The sequence below is a fragment of the Thermobia domestica genome, chromosome 16 (assembly GCF_964235325.1).
Source record: "Thermobia domestica chromosome 16, izTheDome1.hap1.1, whole genome shotgun sequence".
Lineage (NCBI taxonomy): Eukaryota > Metazoa > Arthropoda > Insecta > Zygentoma > Lepismatidae > Thermobia > Thermobia domestica.
The window spans coordinates 18,018,408-18,042,749 of NC_137469.1; the positions used below are offsets into that span (position 1 = coordinate 18,018,408).

At 34.4% G+C, this 24,342-nt stretch overlaps 1 long non-coding RNA gene across 4 annotated transcripts in view; it reads right to left on the reverse strand.

Annotated features, from left to right (window-relative positions):
• The window catches only part of LOC145672937 (uncharacterized), a 42,538-nt gene that overhangs the window by 12,460 nt on the left and 5,736 nt on the right, over nt 1-24,342 (reverse strand). For 2 of the 4 annotated variants that reach the window (XR_014128705.1, XR_014128703.1), the window contains exon 2: nt 16,900-17,030. This is a non-coding gene — a long non-coding RNA (uncharacterized LOC145672937). Of the gene's footprint in view, nt 1-8,889; nt 10,260-11,316; nt 11,573-16,899; nt 17,031-24,342 lie in introns of those variants that run through there. The other 2 variants (XR_014128706.1, XR_014128704.1) reach the window with 2 other exon arrangements.

Consider the following 24,342-nt stretch of genomic DNA (forward strand, 5'->3'; position numbering starts at 1 on the left):
TATTTTAAACTAGGAGAATATGTCTTATTAACACGTTATTTTTATATACAGTAAGCATTTTACATATTTGTCACTTTTCCTTTCACTATTTGCTTGATAGATTACCTGCACAAATGAATGTCAATATGACTATCATTGAGTGATTACCGCATGATATAAGGGTATCGTCAGTGTATTATCAATGTATGGTTCCGATTGTTTTTTTCTTTTTGAGAAAGAATAGAATAGAATATTTTATTGTCGTTAAGCCTATGATTAGACAATGGACAACGTCAAAGGATTATATCCATGCTTTAGAAGAATAAGGAGGGGTCATATTGATGAAATCATTTAGTGAGGCCTGTAGTTGTAATTAAGGCTCTAACCAGGGGCGGCTTGTCTATAAGAGCTGCAGAGCTGCAGAACTACCAGTTATTTTAGTGGAATAAATGTATTTTCAATTAAGTTGAATTGTGTTTAATTTAATCAAGGTAATAAATAACATGTAATGATGATATTTGGTCTAACAGTGTCCTAAAATTGTACTGCTGGATATGCTACATAGCGTACAATTACTGGAAACACCTTCTGAAGCTTAATAATATTGCAAGAGTTGTGCACGGATTGCCCTATACTTTAGCATTGAGACCAAAATCTTCACCAGCCGCACTGTATTACGTTTTCCTTGTTTGTTAGATAGGATTTACTAGAGCTGCACTTTCAGCAGCTCAGAACTCACGAATACTTCTGAAGAAGCCGAAGACACACGACGTGATGTACATTAGGCGCCCTTCTCTTGTTTTTTTTTATAACGGAGATCAGTGTAATTGTTGCGCGCTTTAAAAATAATGGTATTCCATGTTCGAGTTTGTGCAAATTTTCTGAACAAAACACAATTTGTGTGACAATTTTAAGGAAACCATAAACCTTTTGGAAATTCTTCTAACTACCCCAACGACAATAGCAGAAGCAGAACGTTACTTCTCTAATTTTAAAATAGTTAAAACATTTTCGGGAAGCACAATATGTCAGGAAAGAATCAATGCTTTGGCTGCCTTATCAATCGAGCGTGATTTCATATCCACAACGCCGAACTTGAATGAAAGAGTAATAGGACATTTTGTACAGCAGAAGTCACGTCGGGTAGACTTCATTTACAAACGATAAAATATCTATAATTCAGTAGATTAATAAAATTTCTGCCTGTAGACATTACGTGAATCCGAAGTTGTTATGGTATCTGAAAACAGTATGTTTCTTACGGTATGAATATGTATTTTAAAAATTTCTTACACACAACAGTGGTGTATTTAGAGGGGAGCTATCGGGCTCAAGATCACCCGAAATTCATTAAAACTTGTAGGCATCCCAAAGGAAAAATTAAGTGCTTATTCATATGCTGTGTATAGCTCCTACCGAAACAAAGCCCTAAATACGCCACTGACAACCAATAATCAAAACAACAGTGTTTTGCTTGCTATACACTAAAGTTGTATATATATTTGTCAATTTCAATTATAATTGTCATTTATAACGATTAGAGTGCTGAAAGATTATGCTGGTTCGTGTATATTTTATATTAATTGCTGTAAACGGGAAATTTAATATACAAAAAACAAACTGTGCAGAACTACTTCAGATTATGGTATCAGGCCGCTACTGGCTCTAACTACTTTCATAATTTATAATAGATACACATATATACCGGTATATTACACTAAATTTCACAGTTAAGGATATCACCAGTGGACAAATAATTTTTGCGCTTCAAAAAAATCATTAATATTATAAAAAGGCAATACCATTAGTCCTTTGTATACCTTAGCTTTGAATTTATCAATAGGCAAATAATGCATATAAGTTGGTAACGTATTCATAAATTTTATATCACCATTAATATAACTATAACTTTTAGATAATCTAGCATAAGATGTATCAATTAGTTTGCTCTATCTTGTATTATATGTGTGTATATCTTGTCTACATAACATAGTTGAAACATTCTGTTTTGTGTAGATCAATACTAAATAAATGTAAAGATTAATTACAGTTATTATCTTTTGTTGAACAAATAGTGGCTTACAATATTCATTGAAGGACATTATTATTCTAACAGCCTTCTTTTGTAATAGTAACACATCATTTATATAACTGCTGTTACCCCAAAATATTAAACCATACGTTATTATTCTTTGGAAAAAAGCAAAATATGGGTTCGTAGATAATTATTTAGCACTGTAGTTCATAAGAATCGCAACAAACATATTATTCTTGATGCCGACAAGATAACCCATTTCTATATGAGAAAGAGAGATTAACAAACTCAGAAAACTCAAGTATTCCTGGATTCTGAAACTATCAGAAATAGTGAAAGAATGGTTTGTATAAGCGTAAGCGTCCAACTCGACACAAATGTTTTCATAATAAGGCAGAAAGAACACAGGACTATGATCTAAATATTTCTGGGACGTATGCGGCCTGTATCTAAGTTATTTGGACAATAACATCAAAATATGTCACTGAGACATAATACAGGTAATACCGATATTATGAATCTTAGTTATTGGATGAACAAAGTGAAATCCCAAAGAAAATCATTTCAGCTCCATCCCTTTCTACGAAAAATACGCAAGGATAATGTTCTAATCAGACTGGTTATTTCACATAGACAACCCTAATATTCAAATTAGGTAAATGTCTAGAAAAGTATACTGAACAAAATAGTTACATAATAAAGTAAATATATATAGAGTACCTTTGGCGTGGTTTTATTTTTAGAATTCTAATGATTTCAATACATGGGATCCTGGTTTCTTTCGTCAGAGTGGACGTAACCTTTAAATATTTAATCTAATGGATATTTACATGTTACTTATTCAGTATCTTTATCATAGATATTCCTCTAAAACAATTTCTTCAACTCACTCAAAAAAAAAAAAAAAAAAGAAAAAAAATTTAAAAACTTAAACACTTACTTAGAAAAACGTATTTGTAAACTATTTTAACCAACGTACATACGAAATAACCTCACCATTGTAATTCAAGGTAACCAAACCCTATAATTAATACATTTCTTGCAGTTACGAAAAATTGCTCAAAAATCCTCTGGTATAGTACGAAAGATTTTGTCTGTCTGAAATCACAACAATACTCACAAACTAACTATTCCAGATTTGAAGACAAATATTATAACCAAATTGAAAGTTTGGTAATGGGCAGTTCCCTTTCTCCATTACTTGCTAATGTAGTCATGAATTATTGCGAAATAAGAATACTTAATAGGGATATCTGAAATATGATAGATATGCAGAAGACACGTTCTTCTCTACAGAGAGGACAAGACTCTGAATATTCTATTAAAGAAATTACAGAATCGACCATTAAATAAAATTCACTATGGAGCTCGAAAAGGGCAACGATACTATTTTTTTAGACATCACATTTTTAGGAAGAATAATAAATTTCGAACACGTATTTTTAGAAAACCTAGAGCTTTTAATTCATATATTCATAACAAGTCAGCTCACCCGTTTAACACTAAAGGGAATTATGGATTAACTCTTTCCTCACAGCATACAGATTAGTCCCTTTAGAAGAAAAATTGGAACAGCAATTAAAACTAGTTTACAACTTAGATATACTCCCCGCAAATTCCAGAGTTATGTTGGGGGCGCGGTGGCTCAGTGGTAAAGCATTCACCTCCGGTGCTTGGGGTCCCTGGTTCGATCCCAGCTCGCGCCGTGTGGACTTTGTGGTGGACAAACATCGTGCTCGTGGGTTTTCTCGGCGTTCTCCCGTTTCCTCCCACTTTCTTCATTCCACCATTTCATTCATTTCTCATCATCACCGCCTCCTTTAGCCTAACCGGCATAACCGTGGGACGTAAAACTTAAAGATTTCATTTTCATTTCCAAAGTTATGTTAGAAAAATAGAAATCACAGGTGTTACAAATTTAAAAACAATATAAGAAAAGTTTAGTAAAGGATCACGATAGTACTGCGAAGTGAATTTCGTTCCCTTTGCGTGAGCTTCCACGTGATTAAATAATTAGCATACGCGCACTTGGCGTGGGAAACCCGGATTCGATTCCCGACGGGAGTTCATGTGCTTCGGATCCCACGTTAAGCAGTTAGGCTCACGTCTTATATAGCCTCTCTCCTGAAAGAGATGCTAAACTCAAAACCAAATCAAATCAATACCTTCCCTTTGTGGCCTAAACTTTTATATAAATTCCAAAAAGTAGCAAACAAGTATGGTTCCAATGTAGTGCTTATACCACCAATTGAATTACAAATAACTTCACTAGTTACAAAAGTTACTATGTGGAAAATCTTAATTCTTCTGGTACATATTTTGTAACGTGCCATTGTAATATACCGATATGCAGGGGTAAAAGTGGATCTGACAAAGTAGGGGGACGCATGACTTTACGCCGCCCCCGTGCCTATCTTTGCCAATTGTAATTAGTTTTAAAAAGTGAAGGGATATCACAGATATTTTTTGCAAGTGGGCGGACGGCGTCTCTCCGCGTTCCCCTACACTTTTACCAATGCCGATATGACAAAAAGAAATGCCAACGAGGATTAAAGAATATATGAGAGAATTCAAGGACCAAGATTTCGCGGTATCAGGATTCTCCAAATATTTGTCTACCTCTAAGCACACCATTAATAAGACGCAGTTGCTCCATAAGACATTTTCAGAAATTGAAAACTTCACGTACGAATCCTACTTTCTTAAGACTAGGAAGCCAAAATTTAATCTTGATTAAGACTCATAGATAAAAGTTGGTATTACATAATATTATCAAACTAAGTAACACCACAAATAACTTTTGAACCTCAGTTGGTTAAGTACACATTTTTTTAAATATTATACCAGAGGATTTTTTCACCAATTCTTTTCGTAAACGTGAGAAACGTATTTTCATAGGAATTAACTACTCTGAATCATAATAATGTAGGTACTAACAGGATTTTGTAAATACGTTGCAGAAATTACTCAAAGGGACGCTTACAGGAGGAAACATCAATAGGTGAAAACAATTTGGTTTTATGCCAGAAAAGACTACAACGGAAGCAATTTTTATACTAAGAAAAACTATGGAAAAGCATCAGTAAAAACAAAACGGATTATGCATAGTCTTTATTGGAAAAGGTCTATAATAGAGCACCACCTTACAAAGTATAGAAGTATAGAAATGTAAGGAAGAAAGGATGCATATATATATTCTGCATTCATTCAAGAATGTAATAAAAGTTTGTCTGTGGTGAAATGCAATATTCGAAAATTCTGTAAACTAATCTGGTTTCATTTCATTTAGCTTTCATTTAACTTACATCGATTTAAGAGATTTGCAAAATATTTGACTATAATACTCGAGACAACAGCCTGACTTTGTCATACGTAAATATTCTATTCTGAAGTTGCAGATTGTTGATTCATTTTACACATATGCACATCCCAATATTATTCCAGAAAACATTCTGATTTGCACTTATTATGATAAGACTATAAAAATATGTCAAGCATGCTACTCTCACATGATTTAGCAATCAAATACTAATATAGTTTTTATTTTATTTTTTTTTAATCTTGTCCTAAAAATTAAATTATGTACCGGTACTGCAATTTTGAAATCAAGCTTTACCACTTGAAGAAAATATGGAATAGGAGAATTATTGTGTGGTGTCAATATCAGGAGTAGTTGGAGAGCGTTTCGTTTGGTTGGTCAGCGGGAAGAGGGGGGGCGGGGGCGCGAAGGCGAGTTCTTGCCCCGGGCAACAACTAGCCTTGCTGCATCGCTGATCCCATAGAGCAAGGATGTTGAATTTGTACTCACGAAGGAGAGGTTATGTTATGCAACTACCATTGGTCAAGGAAGATAACTGTAGGTATTAATAAGCTTTCCAGAATCCTAATAAGCTTTAAATTTATAAATTCTCAGGAACAGAAAGATTTCTCTTTTTTTCATTTTTTTTATATATATATTTACAAATCTTTCCAGTGCTCTCTTGACGTCCTTTGTCTTATTTATATTAAAAGCCCCTTCTTATTAACATAATTTATGTACCAAATCTTGTGTGCAATATAAACTGTCGACCCCATCTTGTGGGGTCCTTAACACAGGATGTGTCGCAACATGTTGCCCTAATCTCACAGGTAAGATGAAGGGAAAGTAAAGAGTTTGAGAAAGACTTTGGAAGATAGAGGCCTAAATATTAGTAGAAAGAAAACAATATCTCGAGTGTAACGGAGAAGGAAATGAGGAAGTAAAACTACAGGAAGAAAGATTGAATATATTTAAATATCTAGGCTCATCTATTTGCCAAAAACTGTGATTTGCACGTGCAAATAACACAGAACGCAAAATGTATTGCACAATTGGAAGGAAGCATGTGACGTTCTTTATGACAGCAGAATCACGAAAAAGAATAAAAGAATGATTTACAAAACTATAGTTAGGCCAGCAGCTATATGGACAATAAAGAAAGCACATGAAAACAGATTGAATGTTACCGAAATAACGATGCTACACTGGATGCATAGGATAACAAGAGAGAGAGAGTGAGGAATGCAAGAGAAGGGGAATAACCAAGGTTTTAGAGATAGCTAAGAAGATCGAAGAAAAAAGACTGTATTAGTATGGACATCTAATAAGAAGAACATATAATCAAGAGAGTGATGGCTCTGGAAGTGGATGGGTAGAGAAGTAGAGGGAGACCAAGAAGGGAATAGATGGATATGGTTAAGAATGACTTCAGGGAGAATGGTCTAACAGGAGAATAATTCCGGGACAAAGATATCACCTGAAAAGTAAGTGTTATTATACATAGGTAGTTTAACAAAAATCATTTTGTTAACCATCCGACTAGAATTCGCGGGGCACATCTAAAGGTTAGTACCATCAGTAAGCATGGGAAGCCATATACGACGACTACGCCTTTCTATCTGGCGATAACCATTTACATTCATTAATCATTCGTCATCCGTCGTCATCAGTCATTCTGTTTAGTCTAGTCATGGCAAGTTAAAAAGTTTATTTTATTTCAATCAGATCCTTGACGAGACTTAACACAGCATCACCTTGAAAACATGGACAGAAAGAAAAACTAATGTCACATTCACAAGTAAAATAGATGAGAAGTTGGTTTCCATACTAAATGCACTACATTCAGCATTTTAAAAGTTTCAGAACTAGTTTGCAAAAATATAAAAAGTAAAAAGGAACAACTTTTTTTTTTTTTATTCCTCAGCTTTGTGGGGTGGCTGAAAGAATAGATGGACAGGGGGAAAGCAGGCAGAGGAGAAGGCTGGCTTCGGGGCGGGTATAAGGGCACATAGGGCATCAAGTCGGGATCAACATTTAGGATTCAGGCGTCAGGACAGATATCAAGAACCCCAGCGTCAGGTCAAACAGAAACACAGACGCCCAACCAGACAGACAGATAATATGTCGTTGAAAGGCATCTTCTTCTTTCTTCTTCGTCGAAAGAACTGAAAAAGAAATACTAACTGTTTCAGAGTCGTTCGTGAGGGAAGTCGCACCAGTAAAAATTAAGTTTTTAGGCTTGAAAGTAAATGGAGAAAACTTTCGTAATGTACTAATTGTTGTATACAACAATTAATACATCAGATGACTTTCATTCATTCAATTTTAGGCGATAAAATTTTAACTTTTACTAGTGTGAATTTCCTCACGAGCCACTTCTGTGTGTGAATAATGTTCTCGTGTGATCTGTAGACATACAAGTTGCTGTATGTGGTGTTTATGAACAAAACCACTTTGAAAGAATAAAGGAGTTAGCTTTCAAGATTGAGTATCTCGTCATCAGCGTGTATCCAAGACCGAAGAAAACGGAGAATACCAGACAAAAGTCTAGTTGAGTGTCACTATCATCAAATGAATCTTGTGCTAGAATGTTGGTATGGAAGGACGTGTGAGGAGATCAAAAGTCTTGAGTAGACATTAAGAGGTGAGAAAAGATGATGGCACAACACTCAGAAAATCACTAGAGACGCAGGTACACACAACGACTGTAATATGAAATACTGCAGAAAGAGAAAAGATTTGGGTGGAAGGAAACTGGAGACAGTGTGGCTGGTGATTAGGGTTATGATGACGATGATGATGATGATGATGATGATGATGATGATGATGGTGGTGGTGGTGGTGGTGGTACTGGGGAGAGTTATGATTTATTTATTTATTTATTTAACCTTTTATTTATATTCTTACCTACTATAGCTTATTTAAATAATTATTTTTTTATTTAATTATTTTATTTATATTTTTTTTATTAATTTGGTTCACCATACTGTCTCCATCCTTTTACCACCCCTTCATCCCAATATGCTTCCTTCCTATACACTATTTTAAATTTCAGCTACTGTATCTATTGACTTCTTTCTAGTAATTTTGTATGTAGTATGTGCTTTCTATTCAAGTTTTTCTCATCTCTGGATACTAGTCAGACTTTGATCTGATAGTACGTTCTCCCGTTACAACATTCTAGCAGAATATCCAATATTGGTCAATAGTGACACTTATTCTTCATTTCTTCGTTTTTCTACATTCTAATGGAGAGATGCCCTAATGGAAGCTGCGGAAAAGGAAGAAAATAATATCGAACAGCTGTGAATTGAGAAGTGAGTAAATGTTATCATAGTGTGTGGAAGAAATAGTAATAAAACAAATATAAGTTGAAGAGCCAATGATCAGCATTACACAGAGTGGGAGAGATTATAAAAAAGTAAAAACTGTTGGATTCGGAGAAAGGAAGACGAAGACATATTCAACACATATTAAAGAAAGCAGAAGAATTACTTGAAGAACAATCTGAAAACAGGAGAATTTTCCGAAGAAGATAAGTCATTGTGTAAAAATCTGTAAATACTACAATACTTACCCATCTGGATCGCAGCGCGTGGTCCCTCGCTGCATCTGTGTATGTGGTGATGAGGAATGTAGGTGTTTGGATGTGTGTACGTGTATATGTTGTGTATATCCATCCACCAAGCCAAACGCCCACACCCCCATCCTCCCGTCTTCCAAGGCCCCCTCAATCCATCCGTCAGCCCGTCTCCCCCTTACCGGACCGTCTGCCCAGCGGCCCAAACACCCGTCTTTTCCGCCAGTCTACTCCCCTGCCTGCCCATCCAGTCACCACCAATCTTCCTAGATATCCTGGGAAGATTGGTGGTAGACATACCCCATCCATCTATTGATCCAGCCATCCCACTTAATCAAAGCTTCCCCCATTGTTTTTATTGATTTAACTTTTCTTTCTTTTTTTCTTTCTTTTTTCAAACAGATATACATTGTTAGAGTACTTGATGATGCCGTTTTTCTGCTCCAATCCAGAGGGAAGACAGCCGTGAGGTTCCTGGTGATTTGATGAAAACGAAAACACGTTGTACTCGGTGTGTGTGACATCATCTCAACAGTCAGAAACACATTGGTGCTTAACACAAAAGAAAATCCATATTTGAAATCTTCTTAACACATTGTTCGATACCAGTTTGTATGCGGATAGTAATACAACTTCCACAAAATGCGAATTCCGAAGGATATTTCTGAGAAATACATAAAACAGTCTTTGTTGACAAGAATGGTCGAAAACTTTTTGCTTTCATTTGACAAACTTATTATCCAAATTCAAGACACTTGTGTTTCTTTCGGTGATTTGCTAAGGACCAAACACTTGCATGATATGCAAATCATTTGAGTATAATCTTAAATAAGAAAGAGGTCTGTGTCTCTAATGTGATTCAAGGCTTAATGGAGACGTACAAAGGATAGTTTCTTGCTTTTGCAGTTTTCAACTTGTAATTTTAACATTGTCAAATTTCTCTAAAGCACAATTGTTGGTCCGTAAGTTTCATTCTAGATGACAGTGCAGAGCTACTCTCACAAAATGTTGGTGTGATTAAAATTGTTGCTGAAAACTTTTAACAGTCTTTGTCATACAAAATTCGTATTCACATATTAACACTGCATCTTCGTCCACATTTATACTTGGTTAACTTCACTGAATAACAGATACGACTAGTTTGTATTCTGATTTGATGTTGAAATGGTCTGCTTCTGCGCCATAGTCACTAAAATCAGAACAAGGCCCTTCTCTTATCACATTATTGTAACTTTTCAGTCTTTACAGAAGAATTCACTTTCTGTTCATCTTAAGAACTGTTTAATAGAAGTGTTGTCTGAACAACAGCTGGTGATGATGGATTAGATAGACGTAATTATCTAAGGAAATATCTTTACTTCCAGCTCCTGTTGAGAAAGAAAGTTTTTAAGAATCTTTAAAATAGTAATAATAACGAAAAAAGAAAATGAAGAAAGCAATACTACAAAATCCTGTTGATTAAACTTTCTCTAAAAGAAAAAAATATTTTTCTCGGCGATGGGGATGAAGAAAGGTGATTATATTCATGTACAAAGTTAAGAATTGCTATCGCTTTGTGAAGGAGGTCACACGAATTTGTCTTGCACTCTCTGTTTATATCAATCACTAATTAAAACTTTTCCCAATCATCTCCTTCACTCGGACGCATATACATGCTTTGCCGACCTCCATTCAAGCTTGGGAACGACTCGAATGAAGAGATCGGTCACAACGTGGTTGGTCACGTCTGAGCTATCCTATGGTAAAGACTAAGATGGAAGAGAAACGTCAATTTTACCTTTTTTTGTACTTATTAAAGTCTGCTGCGAGGGATAGTTCACTACTCACATTATTCAAGTTGAGTACGTGCCGTAACCTACTCTCGCGTTAGCATTTAAAATTAACACTAGTGAAAAAAAAGAAATCAGAAAATTGAAACACCGGGAACTGGTTGTCAACTACTCATATTTAACTATAGAGCAAAGTAGTTTTGTTTTATATGAACCGAATATTACATGGAACTTTGATGCTAATGTATGTACGAACTGAAACAGACAATAAATATTACATGTTAGCAACACAAGATGAAATCTGCACTATTCGTATTGAATACCAAGTGAAAATAAGATTTGTACATTGAATACTAGTATAATACTTCTTTGCTGAATTCCCTATCTAGCTAAAACAATGATACAAGTACAAAATTATTTACATGAGATAGTTATACGCATATGAGCTCATTTTCCAGTGGCTTTTTTTTTTTTTTTTTTTTTTTTATGATCACTATTAATTCACGACGGTGGATCTGGCGTACTAATTGCAACTAAAAGAAGTAGTCACTTTAATATTAGTCGACCGATTAACTCTTGTGGTAGATACTTTTGGGATAGTTCTCACATGAGTTCCCTGATGATTCCTTCAAATGTACAAGTTAATACTACTTACAGGTTCACTTCCTTTGAGATGGAGGTTACTCTCATTGTCTTCCTCGGAATGCAGGATTTGGGCGCAGTAGAACTTCTTATCTAATGAATTTTTTTTTTCTGGCTAAGGCTTTAACTGATATCGGGCGTAAAACTATGCACATTAGACTTACTTATTTTCACTTGTTAAATGTAAACTCTTCACTATTTCCCACTTATGTAGAAATACAATTCTTTGCATCGGGACGCGTGCCTTACTTGCTGATGGTCAAAGCCCGATTGCTTGGCGCACTTCTTTCTCACACAATGCACGTGATGAGTAAGCATACTCTGGACATAACGCTGTTCCTGATTGGCTGATAACTGGAAAATTGTCCAATCACAACTGGGCTTAGAAGTAACCGGAAACGTGGAATGATCCAGCACCTTCTCGAATATTCTGGAAAACTACACAACCGGAAGTTCCAATGTCTTTGAGACAAAGGACTATTGCTTAGCACACACACACATTCACAAAAAAAAGTCAGTTTGTGGTGTCGAAAAGATGTCATGTACTGAAAGAGCACTAGCATAGTTGCCAACTGCTAAGTTTTCACCAAAAGTCAATTATGAATTTAATAAAATATGCGCATTAATTTTTCTTGCTTCGAGAGTCGATAGCAGAGTGGTTTACAGGATATGTCACACGAAGATAACGGAGAACCAGCCATATGGGCGTTTAGTACATAAGAGAATGAAGTCCATTTTTGACATTTTGGGGCATATTTCGTATTTAAGATTTCTATCTGAAGCTCCTTTCAGTGCACAAAGGATTCAAGTCAACTTTTGAACATTTTGGGTATATTTGTTTGGGTATATTTGTATCTTTATCTGAAGCTCCTTTCAGAGCTTAGAAGATTCTTGTACAGATATTGTAAATAACTCTTATAAGGTAAATATCAGGATAAACATGTCCATGTAATATAAACCGTTCATTATGAACTTCGTCTATTTCTCTTGTGCCTTCATTCGTTCGTGCTCTGAACGCCTCATATATTGGTGACAATATGATGAAGTTATCACTGTATGGCTGGGAATGACTTGCCATTTGTGGGTCAGTGCCTTCTTGGGAGCAGGAATGGATCTTTGAGTCATGTGATTGCGAGCAATTCGCCTACTAAGCATGTCCCAGGCAGATATTAATGGGTTCCGATCTGGTGATCGACTGTGTCAGTTGAATCTTCTAATGTCCTGAGTCTCAAGCTACTCATCCACTATGTCAACTCGTCAATACCGTGATAATGATCCGTAGGAAGACATGCAAGTGCGTACGAGACCCCAGGGTTATCCCACTCCATACCATAATTCCTCTACTCCTGTAATGAACCAATTCAATAGGCTCCAGGCTTTCTGCAGATGAATATACTCGAGAATCACTGGTGAGACTAAACCAAGATTCATTTATGAACAGGACATGGCTCCATTACTCCTGAGTCCATGGGGATGTTCTGCACTAATTCAAAGAGGCTCTTCTCTTACTTGCTGTCGTCTAACATACAGGTCTCACATCTAACTGTCTGTCACTGTAAACCTTGAACGGTGGTCCTTGTAGCAGCTGGAAGATATTAGGTGATGCTGTGTCTATTGCGTCTGGCTGCTAAGCATAATAAACATTCCTCATGGGCAGAGTCACTTCTTGGACGGCTTTCGCCAAATCTCCGAGAGACATTTTCACTTTGTTAGAATCGTTACCAGATCTTTATGACAACAGTGTGTGGAAGACCGAGTTCGAGTTCATGCGATACTTCCAAGTGGGTCCCACTTCTCTTCAGTCGCCCGATGATATAATCAATATGGGTTTTTCGGTGTCTTTCTCCTACAGATACACTGGCAATAAGGTCAACAATACGTCTAACGTGTACACTGCATGTGATGTCTCAACCCAACTACTCACATGTTGAAACAGGACTTGTCAGCCACTTAGCCGACGTCAACGAATATACACATCCCCGCCAAGCGTTAACATCGGGAATCACGTGTGACAAACCCTGAAGGACTCGTCTGGGATAAACTCAATGCATTTACGCCTGTTTCCAACAACAATTTGTGCGCTTTTTTGTATTTTTCATAAGTTACTGCACGAGTGTATATCGGGGCATTAAGCTGGACATCATTTTCCTAGGTCTTTCATAACAAATTAAAATTTAAGTCACCGGTATTACAGCCTATGAAGAGAAAATTTCGTTTCAACATGAAATAGTGTTTCTCGTTCTTAATGTGGCGGTAAACCTTTATTAAGTGATGGAGTTTTCTTACGTCAATCAAAATGAATTATGTTCTAGTTACTTTTTTTTCACGACAGTACGGCAGAAGAAAGAATATCGTGAAGGAAAAAAATCCGAGGTTTCAGTGGATTTACACGTCTCGTGGTCCCTACATGTCGAAAAAGATATTTTTTTGAGTGTCTGTTTTTTTTCATTCCGATGCAAATTTATTCGCCTTACAGGTCATACTCAGTGTTCGTACATTAAGAACATTTCCCTCGACTGACAAAAAAATGTCCCTTTTCCTATCAAATTTCCCTCGACTGACAGAAAATTATCCCTTTCCTTATGAAATTTCCCTCGACTGACACAAAAGTTTCCCTTTTCTGATCACATTTTTCCCTTTTCTTATCAAATTTTCCCTTTTCTTATGAAATTTCCCTTGACTGACACAAAATTTTCCCTTTTCTTATCAAATTTTTCCTAGTTTGTTGAGCGTCCAATTCCTATGACAGAAGTTACGTGATAAGATTAAGTTAGTTATATTAAAGAAAGTGCCAACCATATTTATTTCGTTCATTTGATTTTTACTTGTTTTTTTTTTTTTTTTTTACTTTTCGTTTATTATTTTCACAAAAGAATACACACAATATACCTAGCCAACAATGAGTGCATATTATGCTACCTTGAACAAAGATACACACATACGACACACACAATTGCTATTTTATTAGTTTATTTCTGAAGAATAAAGAAAAATTTAAGTATTTTAATTGGTCAATCAGTCAGCTGGGAGAATTTCCCTGGATTTTCACGTTTTATCGAAAATTCCCTTTTTCCCCCCTTTCTGCTAAATTTACCTACGAAATTTTCCTAGATTGGGAAAATTTCCCTCAACTACGAAGAATATTGGTCATACTATTCAGCGTATGAGGATCAAATTCTAGAAGAGAGGATTCTCTAGGTGATTTTTTTTTAAAAAAATTCTCGTATTTTCCAAAATAAGAATAGTTTACTGGATGCTGAGAATGAAAAAAGAAAAATGCTAATTTCTCTAAAACTGTTTTAACCGTTTTGTTAATATTTTATTAACGAACCCTATAACATAGTATGTTATTTTTCTAAAAAAAATAAAATAAAATAAAATAAAAAAAATAATCCTGAAAAAGTAGTTGGCGCAGTGCTGCCAACTTGATCAGAAAATATTATCGTACGTAGTACTTAAAATTATCGGTTTGTTGTAAAATTCTCGTATCTTTTGTTTCCAGTTTCAATATCAAGCTTTATATTATTATTATTAATATTAATATTAATATTATTATTAATATTATTAAGAGAAAATCAATTCGAACGTTTACGGATAAAACTATATTTAACAATTTCCATCAAAAACAACATTGAAATTCAATTCTTTATCAGTTTATCGAAAAAAAATCTGATTTTCCTTCAACATGTTTTCTTGTGAAAACTTATCAACTGAAGTAGCTAGTAATTACCAATTCTTGATCAAGTAGATAACCCGGATTTCCTGTGTACGTGGTACCCGGTTTGATTCCGGTTGGAACTACTTTCCTGGAATACAATTTTAACTAGTAGTGGTTTGGATCAATTTTACGGTGTGTTTATCAATGTTCAAAATGTATGTTAAATTGCAATGATCCGATTAACCAATTACCCAGTAATAATAAACATGAGTAAACAGGTAAAATGTTTTTATGATTTTAAAGTACAATAAACGTAAAATGTAGCTAACAGTGTAACATAAAAATATTTAAACTATTACCCTATTAACGTTAATTTACCTGAATGTTTTAACTTCTCGAGACATTGGTCTCCTTTCTAATGTTTTGAGTAATTTTGTCATATACATGTGGCAAAATTCATACTTTTTTTCACGCAATGAATGATCCCTAAGAACAATTTTTGCATTTTACCAGGAGATATTAAATTATTGTATACTTTCTTATAATCGTGCATCAGCTATCGCATATCATTCAGGGATCAAAATTATCGTGTGATTTGATAATTATTGTAGATATTGGCAACGCTGTTAAGGCGATTTTTTTTTTCATATTTCGTAGGTAAATATTTCATTAATAGTTCTGCACAGCGGCATAAGTCTCCGCCTCTAGACTTATAAGATCGAGTTAAGCAAGGGACAGATTTAGGACCGTACCGATAAGAGGATATCAGGAATTACAGCCCAGAAATTCTCTAGTTTGCATTATGAATGCTTTTTTTTTTTTAAGTCAGTAACCAAATATTAACTGACAACGACAACAGCATATCCCGTAGTTCCCCCGCAAGAAAATTGTCTCCCCGAAATGTTCCCAAATTTTCTGCCATGTCCTCGTAATCCCTTTTTTTTTTTCTTATTAAAGTTCCATTCTTTGGATTTCTCTAGTTTTAGTTCTTGTATACCGTTTGTATATTTCCTCTACAAATGAAGACTGTTGAAAATATTTCTATGAAGAAAGATTTCATCCAGTTTCAGTAGCGATGGGCAATACACATATATTCTAATACAGAATAGCAGTTTAGCGAATGTATGAGAAAATGTAATTCTGTTTTTCTTTAATATCATCATATGAGCAAAAGAATCTGCTAACCTCTAAAAATACCTTAATCTGCTAACCGTGTGATTTTCTTTTGAAGATGTGTACGATTGATTGCTTCTATAACAAACAAGTTTAAAGGAAAATGCATAATAACCAATTAATGGACTACGCAGGCTTGTCACGTGTACTCTAAACTGCAGCAAAATTTTGAAAAGTACAAATGTTTTGGTATAATTTCTTCTGTTGCAGCCATTTTGGATTTAATGTCATCAAAGGGAAAAATTAAGGGAGCATCCCGTTCAGTCTTCCCTGACTTAGGAAACTTGGGGTGAGCTAGAATGTGTAGGGTATGAATGAAATAATAATAATAATAAAATGATTTGTTCATTTCCCAGTTGCAGTGGCTTTAGTGAACTTGGCAAGGTAAAAAAGTGGAAATAAATGAAATAAATCTTTAGTTCAACACCTCACGGATTTGCTGTTTGGGCTGAAGAAGACCGATAATTAGTGGAGGTGAATGATTATGAAAGATATGGTGGAATGAGCGTGTGAAAGGAAACAGGAGAAATTCAGGAACACGATGTTCACCACAACTATGATTTGTGATTGAACTAGAGACTCTTCGCACTAGAGGTGAACGCTCTACCACCAAGCCACCGTAGAGAGTTGATTTTCAACAAGAATAGGATAATGGATTCTGGTTACTATGTCGCGTTTTCCTTTAAATTTCACATCTGCTTCAAATATGCATACAATGGTATAGAAATCAGTTATGTTGATGTTAATTGAGAAGAAATATCTCACCAAAAATGCTGCCATGACATTGCACGGGACCCCAATGGTCCCAATCAGGTTTTGGCAGACAAAAGAGAAACCAATAAAATGTACTAATCATAGATTGCTCTTCGTCAGATTATATCATGAATCAAGAAGATCTGCAAAAAAGAAGAAAGAAATAAGTGTAAAAACATAACAATAATAATAATAATAATAATAATAATAATAATAATAATAATAATAATAATAATAATAATAATAATAATAATAATAATAATAATAAGATTTCAAGTTACAAGATAACACCGTGAGTAATATGTTAAATACCGTAGAATGGGATTAATTTGGTATACTTTTTAGTATAATTAGATAACTACGGAAAACGTAAGTAAATTCGATACGAAACTCCCTGAACACAATAGGACCAACCTTTTGCGACTATGTAATGATATATTTCGTCTCATTTCTGTCCCGATATTACCTCATCAACTACAACTTTGGGAGAAGTCATGTTTTCAAAGAAGTATGCATTAGACATTTGATATACATCAGTATTACAACTTCTAAAAGGCATACTTACTATAAATTATATTTGCAATAATTCTGTTCACCATATTTGCTTCTTAAAAAAGATATTTTTTAAAAGTTTGAGCATATTTATTTGAAAAAAATAAATGCACAAGGACATAAATTGGTTTCCGTTTAGCAATTTAACAGTAATTGAAACTAGGATAGTACAATAAAGTAAAAATTATCGAAAAAAAGTCGTGGTGTACAAATATAACTATTGAAACGAAGGAAAAGTGTCCAAAAGGCACACAAAGTAGATTAATCAGGTGAATATTCATCACACAATAACAGCTTGTTCACACTGAAGATTCTTCGGAGGCCTCTTTATGTGTAGGAATTATAGGAATTATATATATTATTTTAAGAAATCTTATCTTGCTTGTAGTTTAAGGTGAGTTCAAGGAAACTGTCATCAAACTTTGCGAATGGAACTGCTGAGGATGATAATGATTCTAGCTCAAGTGGTAGAGCGTTGGCTTCGCATGCATGAGGTCGTGGGTTCGATCCCCGCTGTCGGCCATTTTGACTGGAGTTTTTCAGTGTTCCCTCAGTCCTACGAGGGAAATGCTGGGATGGTACCTACTAAAACAGACCCTGGCCGATACCTTCCAAAATCCTTTCCATTGTTGTTGTTGTTGTGGTTAGATATCCAGTATAAAATGCCTTTTAGCTGTAACTGGTGATTGTTAAATAAATAAATAAAATAACAATAAAATCTAGTGCAACGGAAATATTTCATAATTTTTATAAATGGAAAATAATATTAGTCAATTAAATTCATTAACAGATATTTCCATTTCAATGAAAAATGATGAAATTTCTTGCCTCAGTGTCTAAAAAGGTTTCCAACCAGCAAGGATTTGAATATACACAAGGCAAGAAAAAAATATAATAATCAGAATCTTAAATTACTACGCAAGATTTTGCTAAAGAAGTTGCAAAATTAAAGTCGACCATAAGCTAATAAAAATAATTTCAACAGGGGGCTTGAAATGCAGTCGCAAAGAGATTATCATGATTTTCTGTCGTGCAAAAATTTATTACCCTTTTCCTTTGTTCATCCAAAAATCCCTAAGGATCGCAGCAAGAAATCTATTACATAGATTATTAAACACAATTTAAACGAAAGAGCGTCAACTAATTACTCATCTCGTCTAGTGAAAAGAAAGAAAGAAAGAAAGAAAGAAAGACACCAAACTTAGTGAAAAGAATAGAAGCAAAAGTTGCTGACTTTAACACCAGAGCAGCATTAAGGCTGTTAAGCTCCGATGTGTGTTGAAAACAGATTTAATGAGAAAAAAAGAAGAGGAACCATTAATATGTTTTCTTTGGTTATAACGACTTGTCCTAAGGGACAATTGATATAGAAGTTGATGAGACTTTTTAATTGTAAAAAAATCATCAAGTCTTTAATGTGAAGTTAAAAGACTGATAAAATTGGGCAATATAATGGGATTCAGGCTGACAGGGAAGAGGAAAAGAATTACGGAGGCAGCCGAGACGTCAAGAGAGTTTTTGAGTTAGCCTTGTGGAAAGGAAAGAACATTGGACATTGGTTGAGAGGATTCCACATTTTCCTGTAAGTTCAATTACTTCCTTTAGAAAAAACTCAGCTAAGGAAGACAATCTGAGCTATCGTAGTTGGTTTCCTGGCGAAAATAATATTAACTTGTAACTTAGATATTGTGCAAATAATCGCATTATGTACATGGTGTAAATAAAATTGTAACTAAGCATCTTGAGGTAAATTAGGCTACTTTTACTTTACTTCTATAAAGAAGAGATTAGAACCTTTCTCTCATGCTCTAATACGAGAGCGTGAGATACGGTTTCTGAGAACATCTGCCATAACTAACTCTAGATATTTAATTAACCATTTTTATTAATCAGATGATATTTTGGCTCCAATAAATGAGGAAACATTTCTGAATCTCAAAAACAAACATCCAGCTCCTTACAGGGATTTTAATTTACCCGATCCTTCAAACGAACTTGATCCTAAAATCATAGTGGATAATGGAATGATGCCGAAAGCTTAGCTATACATAGTTTTCCTAGTGGTTCTATATCAGGGATTGAGGGTTTGTCACCTCAACATTTGAAGGATCTTATTTCCAAATAGGCAGGTAACTCGGCATCATGTCTGCTAGAACAAATCACAAACTTAATAAACCTCATACAGAGCGTAAATGTGAATCTTGAAATGTCTAAATATTTTTTTGGTGCAAGTTTATGTGCACTTCGAAAGAAGGATGAAGGACTTAGACCCATGGTTGTTGGATGTATATTTAGACGTTTAGCATACAAGGCAGCAGTTTTCTCTGTGTATAAATAATGTACCTCTTATTTACAACCTCAGCAACTCGGATTTGCGACGAAGAAAGGAAACAAAGCTATATATATTGGCAAAGTTATATTCAACCATCTATCTTATTTCTTGGTGAACGAACGATTCCATCACAAGTCGACTGTCAACAAGGAGATCCAGTTAGTTCAATGCTTTTTAGTTTAGCCATCCACCCAATAGATCGCACTTCATCGTCTGAACTAAATATCTCCTACTTAGATGACAGTAGCTCATATGGTTTCGCATAGTCAGTTTTACAAGACATGGAAACTCTAATAGAAGTATAAAAATTTTAAAAAGCTTCATCTTGAAGTTAACCCATTTAAATACGAACTTTTCTTCACATCTAGAAATTCAAATAAAGATGCTGAATCACAGTTTCAATCATTGTTACCTGGGAGTACCGAAATTCATTTATTTTTACGCACCACTCCCACATGGTCCACGCCTTACAAGATACTTCACCTTGATAATTGTTTGAAATATGCACTACAGTCAATCACCAACTATTTTCTGAATGAAAATCAATGTACTCAAATAAACTTACCAATTCACTTAGGAAGTTTAAGCATAAGAAAAGTCTCAGATTTAAGCCTTCCAACTTTCCTGTTCTCATGTTTTGGAGTGAAGCCACTTGTCTCCAACATACTAAACATTCCAGTTGACAAAGTGGAAATTCATCACCTGGCGGAGGGATTGGAGATATGGAATGGTACATACAATAATGAGACTCCTGTTGTATTGGACTTACAACAGAATTGGGATAAAATTATATTAACAGCAATAATTGATAAAGAATTACTTCCTGAAAATACATCTGATATTGCTCGCTTTAAATCCCCACAAAGAAAAGAATCTGGAACTAAGGCTACACGTTGAAAAGTATTGGAACTTTCTTGGACAGCAACACATTTAAAATTTGTATCACTCTACGTTTCGGGTTAAATATCTGTCACAGTTTCAAATGTACATGTCAAGAACAGGTTGATGAAAAAAGTTTACATGCACTAAGTTGATCTAGGAGTGGAGTTCTCGTCATGGGGAGTTAAATAACATAATTAAACGAGCCCTTGCCAGAATTAATATCCCAAGTATTTTAGAACCACCTGGAATGTCCTGAGATGATGGGAAACAACCAAATGGAGTGACATCAACCCCTTTGCACCTTCTCATTTGACTTCAACATGCAAAGAGGCAGGGTATGCTACTGAAACAGCCTTAAGCGAAAACACATGAAATCATTATAAAGATCATATGTTCATCGCCTTTGCTACTGAAATTATGAGAGTTTTTAGCCAGGAAGCTAGGGAATTTCTAAAGCAAATTGGATTGAAATTAAGTCTCAAGATGGGAGACCCGAGAAGTAAACAATTTTTGTTTCAGTGCATTAGTTTAGCAATACAGCGAGGTAACGTAGTTAGCATTTTAGGCTCCTTTTCTTCTTCTAAAATGGAAGAAATTTTTACTTGAAATGAACCGAAATTTATGAAAATTCTGGATAGAAAAGCTTATTCAGGTAACTGGAGGTCATGGGATGATAAACCCATGATGACATGATAAACGATTGGGAGAAGAAACAAGATCTGTAGAGAAAAATTAGTGCCAAGTTACAGTATCAGTTAGAACAGCCCGAAGTATCATGCCATTTTTATTTAAATATGAAATGGTATCTTTGGTTAAATGTTCAAAAATTTATGTACAATAACGTTATTTTGAGCATATGTTAAAATTTGAATCACAAACACAAATCAAATAAGATAAAATAAACTAAACTCTCTCTCTTTACACATTGTAGAATATTTTGAAGACAAAGTAAAGTTGTGCAAATTTAAATATTAAATATATAAACTTACCATTCATTAGCTGCGTTTAAAAATTTCAGGAAATTTCGGTTGTTATAGTAAAGAATTGAAAGCATTGTTACATCAATTACTTTTTTCGTTTGTAATTGTTGATTATTTTTTAAAAATAAATTAGACAACTTTGCTAAATGGAAATTTCAAGGCATTGTTACATTAAAAAAAATAAAAGGAAAACAAAATACACATAGAAGACTATGACACATGCCCATTATCAACGTGAAAGATGATTTTTTTTTTTTTTTTAACATTTGGTTTGTAAATTATTCATTTCAGCTTTAAAAAATTCAAGATTTCTAATAAAACTCAAACTGATCAAAGCAGTATATATATATATTATTAAGATTATATATTTGTGTTAGAGTTTCGGCTACCTAACATAGCCTACATCAGACACATTATTTGATGCCTCTGATGAAGGTTATGTTACGTAGCCGAAACTGTAACACAAATATATATATATATATATATATATATATATATATATATATATATATATATATATATAGGGTATTTCAGATAAAACGTTCAGTGCTTATAAGTCAGAAATGGCTCAGAATAAAAAGATGAAACAAAACTGAGATAGGAAAATGTCATAGGGCACATCACATGGTGTTGTGGTGACCCCCAGGGCCCTCCTTCAAGGGGGCCCAGGAGCCAACTTCAAATTTTCAAATGGGAAAATGTATTGAATCATACCTCGTTCGATAGTACTTGAAAAACGAAACAACTTTTGTAGGAAACAATTTTCGATTTGGGCCACCGTTTTCAAAATGGCCGCAAAAAGTGGGTCCTGTATCAGATAAAACGTCCAGTGCTTATAGGCCTAAATCAGAAACGGCTGAGAATAGAGAGATGAAACAAAAACTGAGATAAGGAACGATGATAAAGCATATCAAGTGGTGTTGTTGTGGTGACCCTCAGGGAACTCCGTGAAGGGGGCCCAGGTGCCAACTTCAAACTGATACAGTACTTTTTGCGGCCATCTTGAAAACGGTGGCCCAAATCGAAAATTGTTTCATACAAAAATTGTTTCGTTTTCCAAGGACTATTGAATGAGGTATGATTCAATACATGTTCCCTTTTGAAAATTTGAAGTTGGCCCCTGGGCCCCTTTGAAGGAGGGCCCTGGGGGATCCCACAACAACAACATGTGATGTGCCCTATGATATTTCCTATCTCAGTTTTTGTTTCATCTTTTTATTCTGAGCCGTTTCGGGTTTATAAGCACTGGACGTTTTATCTGAAACACTCTGTATATATATATATATGTATATATATATATATATATATATATATATATATATATATATATATATATATATATATTGCTTTGGTCAGTTGGAGTTTTATTAGCAACATTTGGTTACGAAAATTTCCACGGGCCATTGCACAAAGATAATAAACTTTAATGCAAGAAGACTTAACTCAAAGGATAAAGGTAACTGAGAATATCCACACTTCAAGAAATTACCTCTTAAGAAGTCAAAAGGAAAGAAAGTTGGTTGTAGACACTGAATGGCAAAATGTTTAGGATAAATACTTTATAAGCAATCCCAAATAAGCCTTGCTCCGAGAAATACATATTTAAGAACATAACAAATAAACTTACAGAATGGGTTAAAACAAACCAACTCAACTTAAATATAGCGAAAACAACAATAATAAGTTTTAATGAGCGAGAGCTGAGCTCTAAATATACAACAAATACACATACACAGGGAACTCATGCAGGTATCTGACACTTATAAATTTTTAGGATTAAAAATAGATTTTAGGAACAAAAATAAAGTTAACCTAGGATGAAAATGTGAATTATTTGTTGAGGAAACTAAGCGCGAGAGTCTACCTTATACGTAAACTCAGTAAGATTCTAACTACGGAAACATTGAAAACAACTTATTTCGGCTTGATCCAGTCAATTCTGTCGTATGGAATTATTTTCTGGGAAACTAAAAATATTACCATTGCCGTGTATATACATACTCGAAACATCATCACTCATACATATAAATAAAAGAAACTTCCAACTCAATTCGAACCTACACCATACAACGATAGTGTCTATTTTTGTATGTATTATTTATATTCTAAGTATTGTTTATATTCTTTCTAAGTATTGTTTATATTTACGGGTAAAAGTGCTCTTTTAAAGGCACAAGCAATTAAGAAGAAGAAGAAGAAAATTATAAAGAAACAATTTAAATATTTATATCATATCAAAATATTTCTTAATTTCGTTGCTATGACGACTTGTTCATCTGTTTGATGTTGTTATGGTAATTAAGAAAGATGGATAGAACGAAGAACCATCTTGTAATGTCTGAATGTATAATATTTTAATGTGACCAACACGATATATGTTGAAAGTATATTATATATATATAGCCTATATATATACCGGGTGCACCATTTATAATGTCCCACCTTTATAACAGAGGAACCGAGAGAGAGAGAGAAGCGAAACTTTGTACAAAGCAACTAAAGAAAGGGGGACATCCATCGATGTATTGGGTAACATCACCAGGTGAACAGTGTTGCCAACCCAATTTAAAGTTATGATTTTTTAAATGGAATGACCTAAATTTAATTTCATAATTCGAATCAGCAATGAAAACAAAGACGAAAGAGATGACACTCGCAGATCAGTGTCGCATACCTTTTGAGAAATAATGTTAAACATGTGTCAAATTT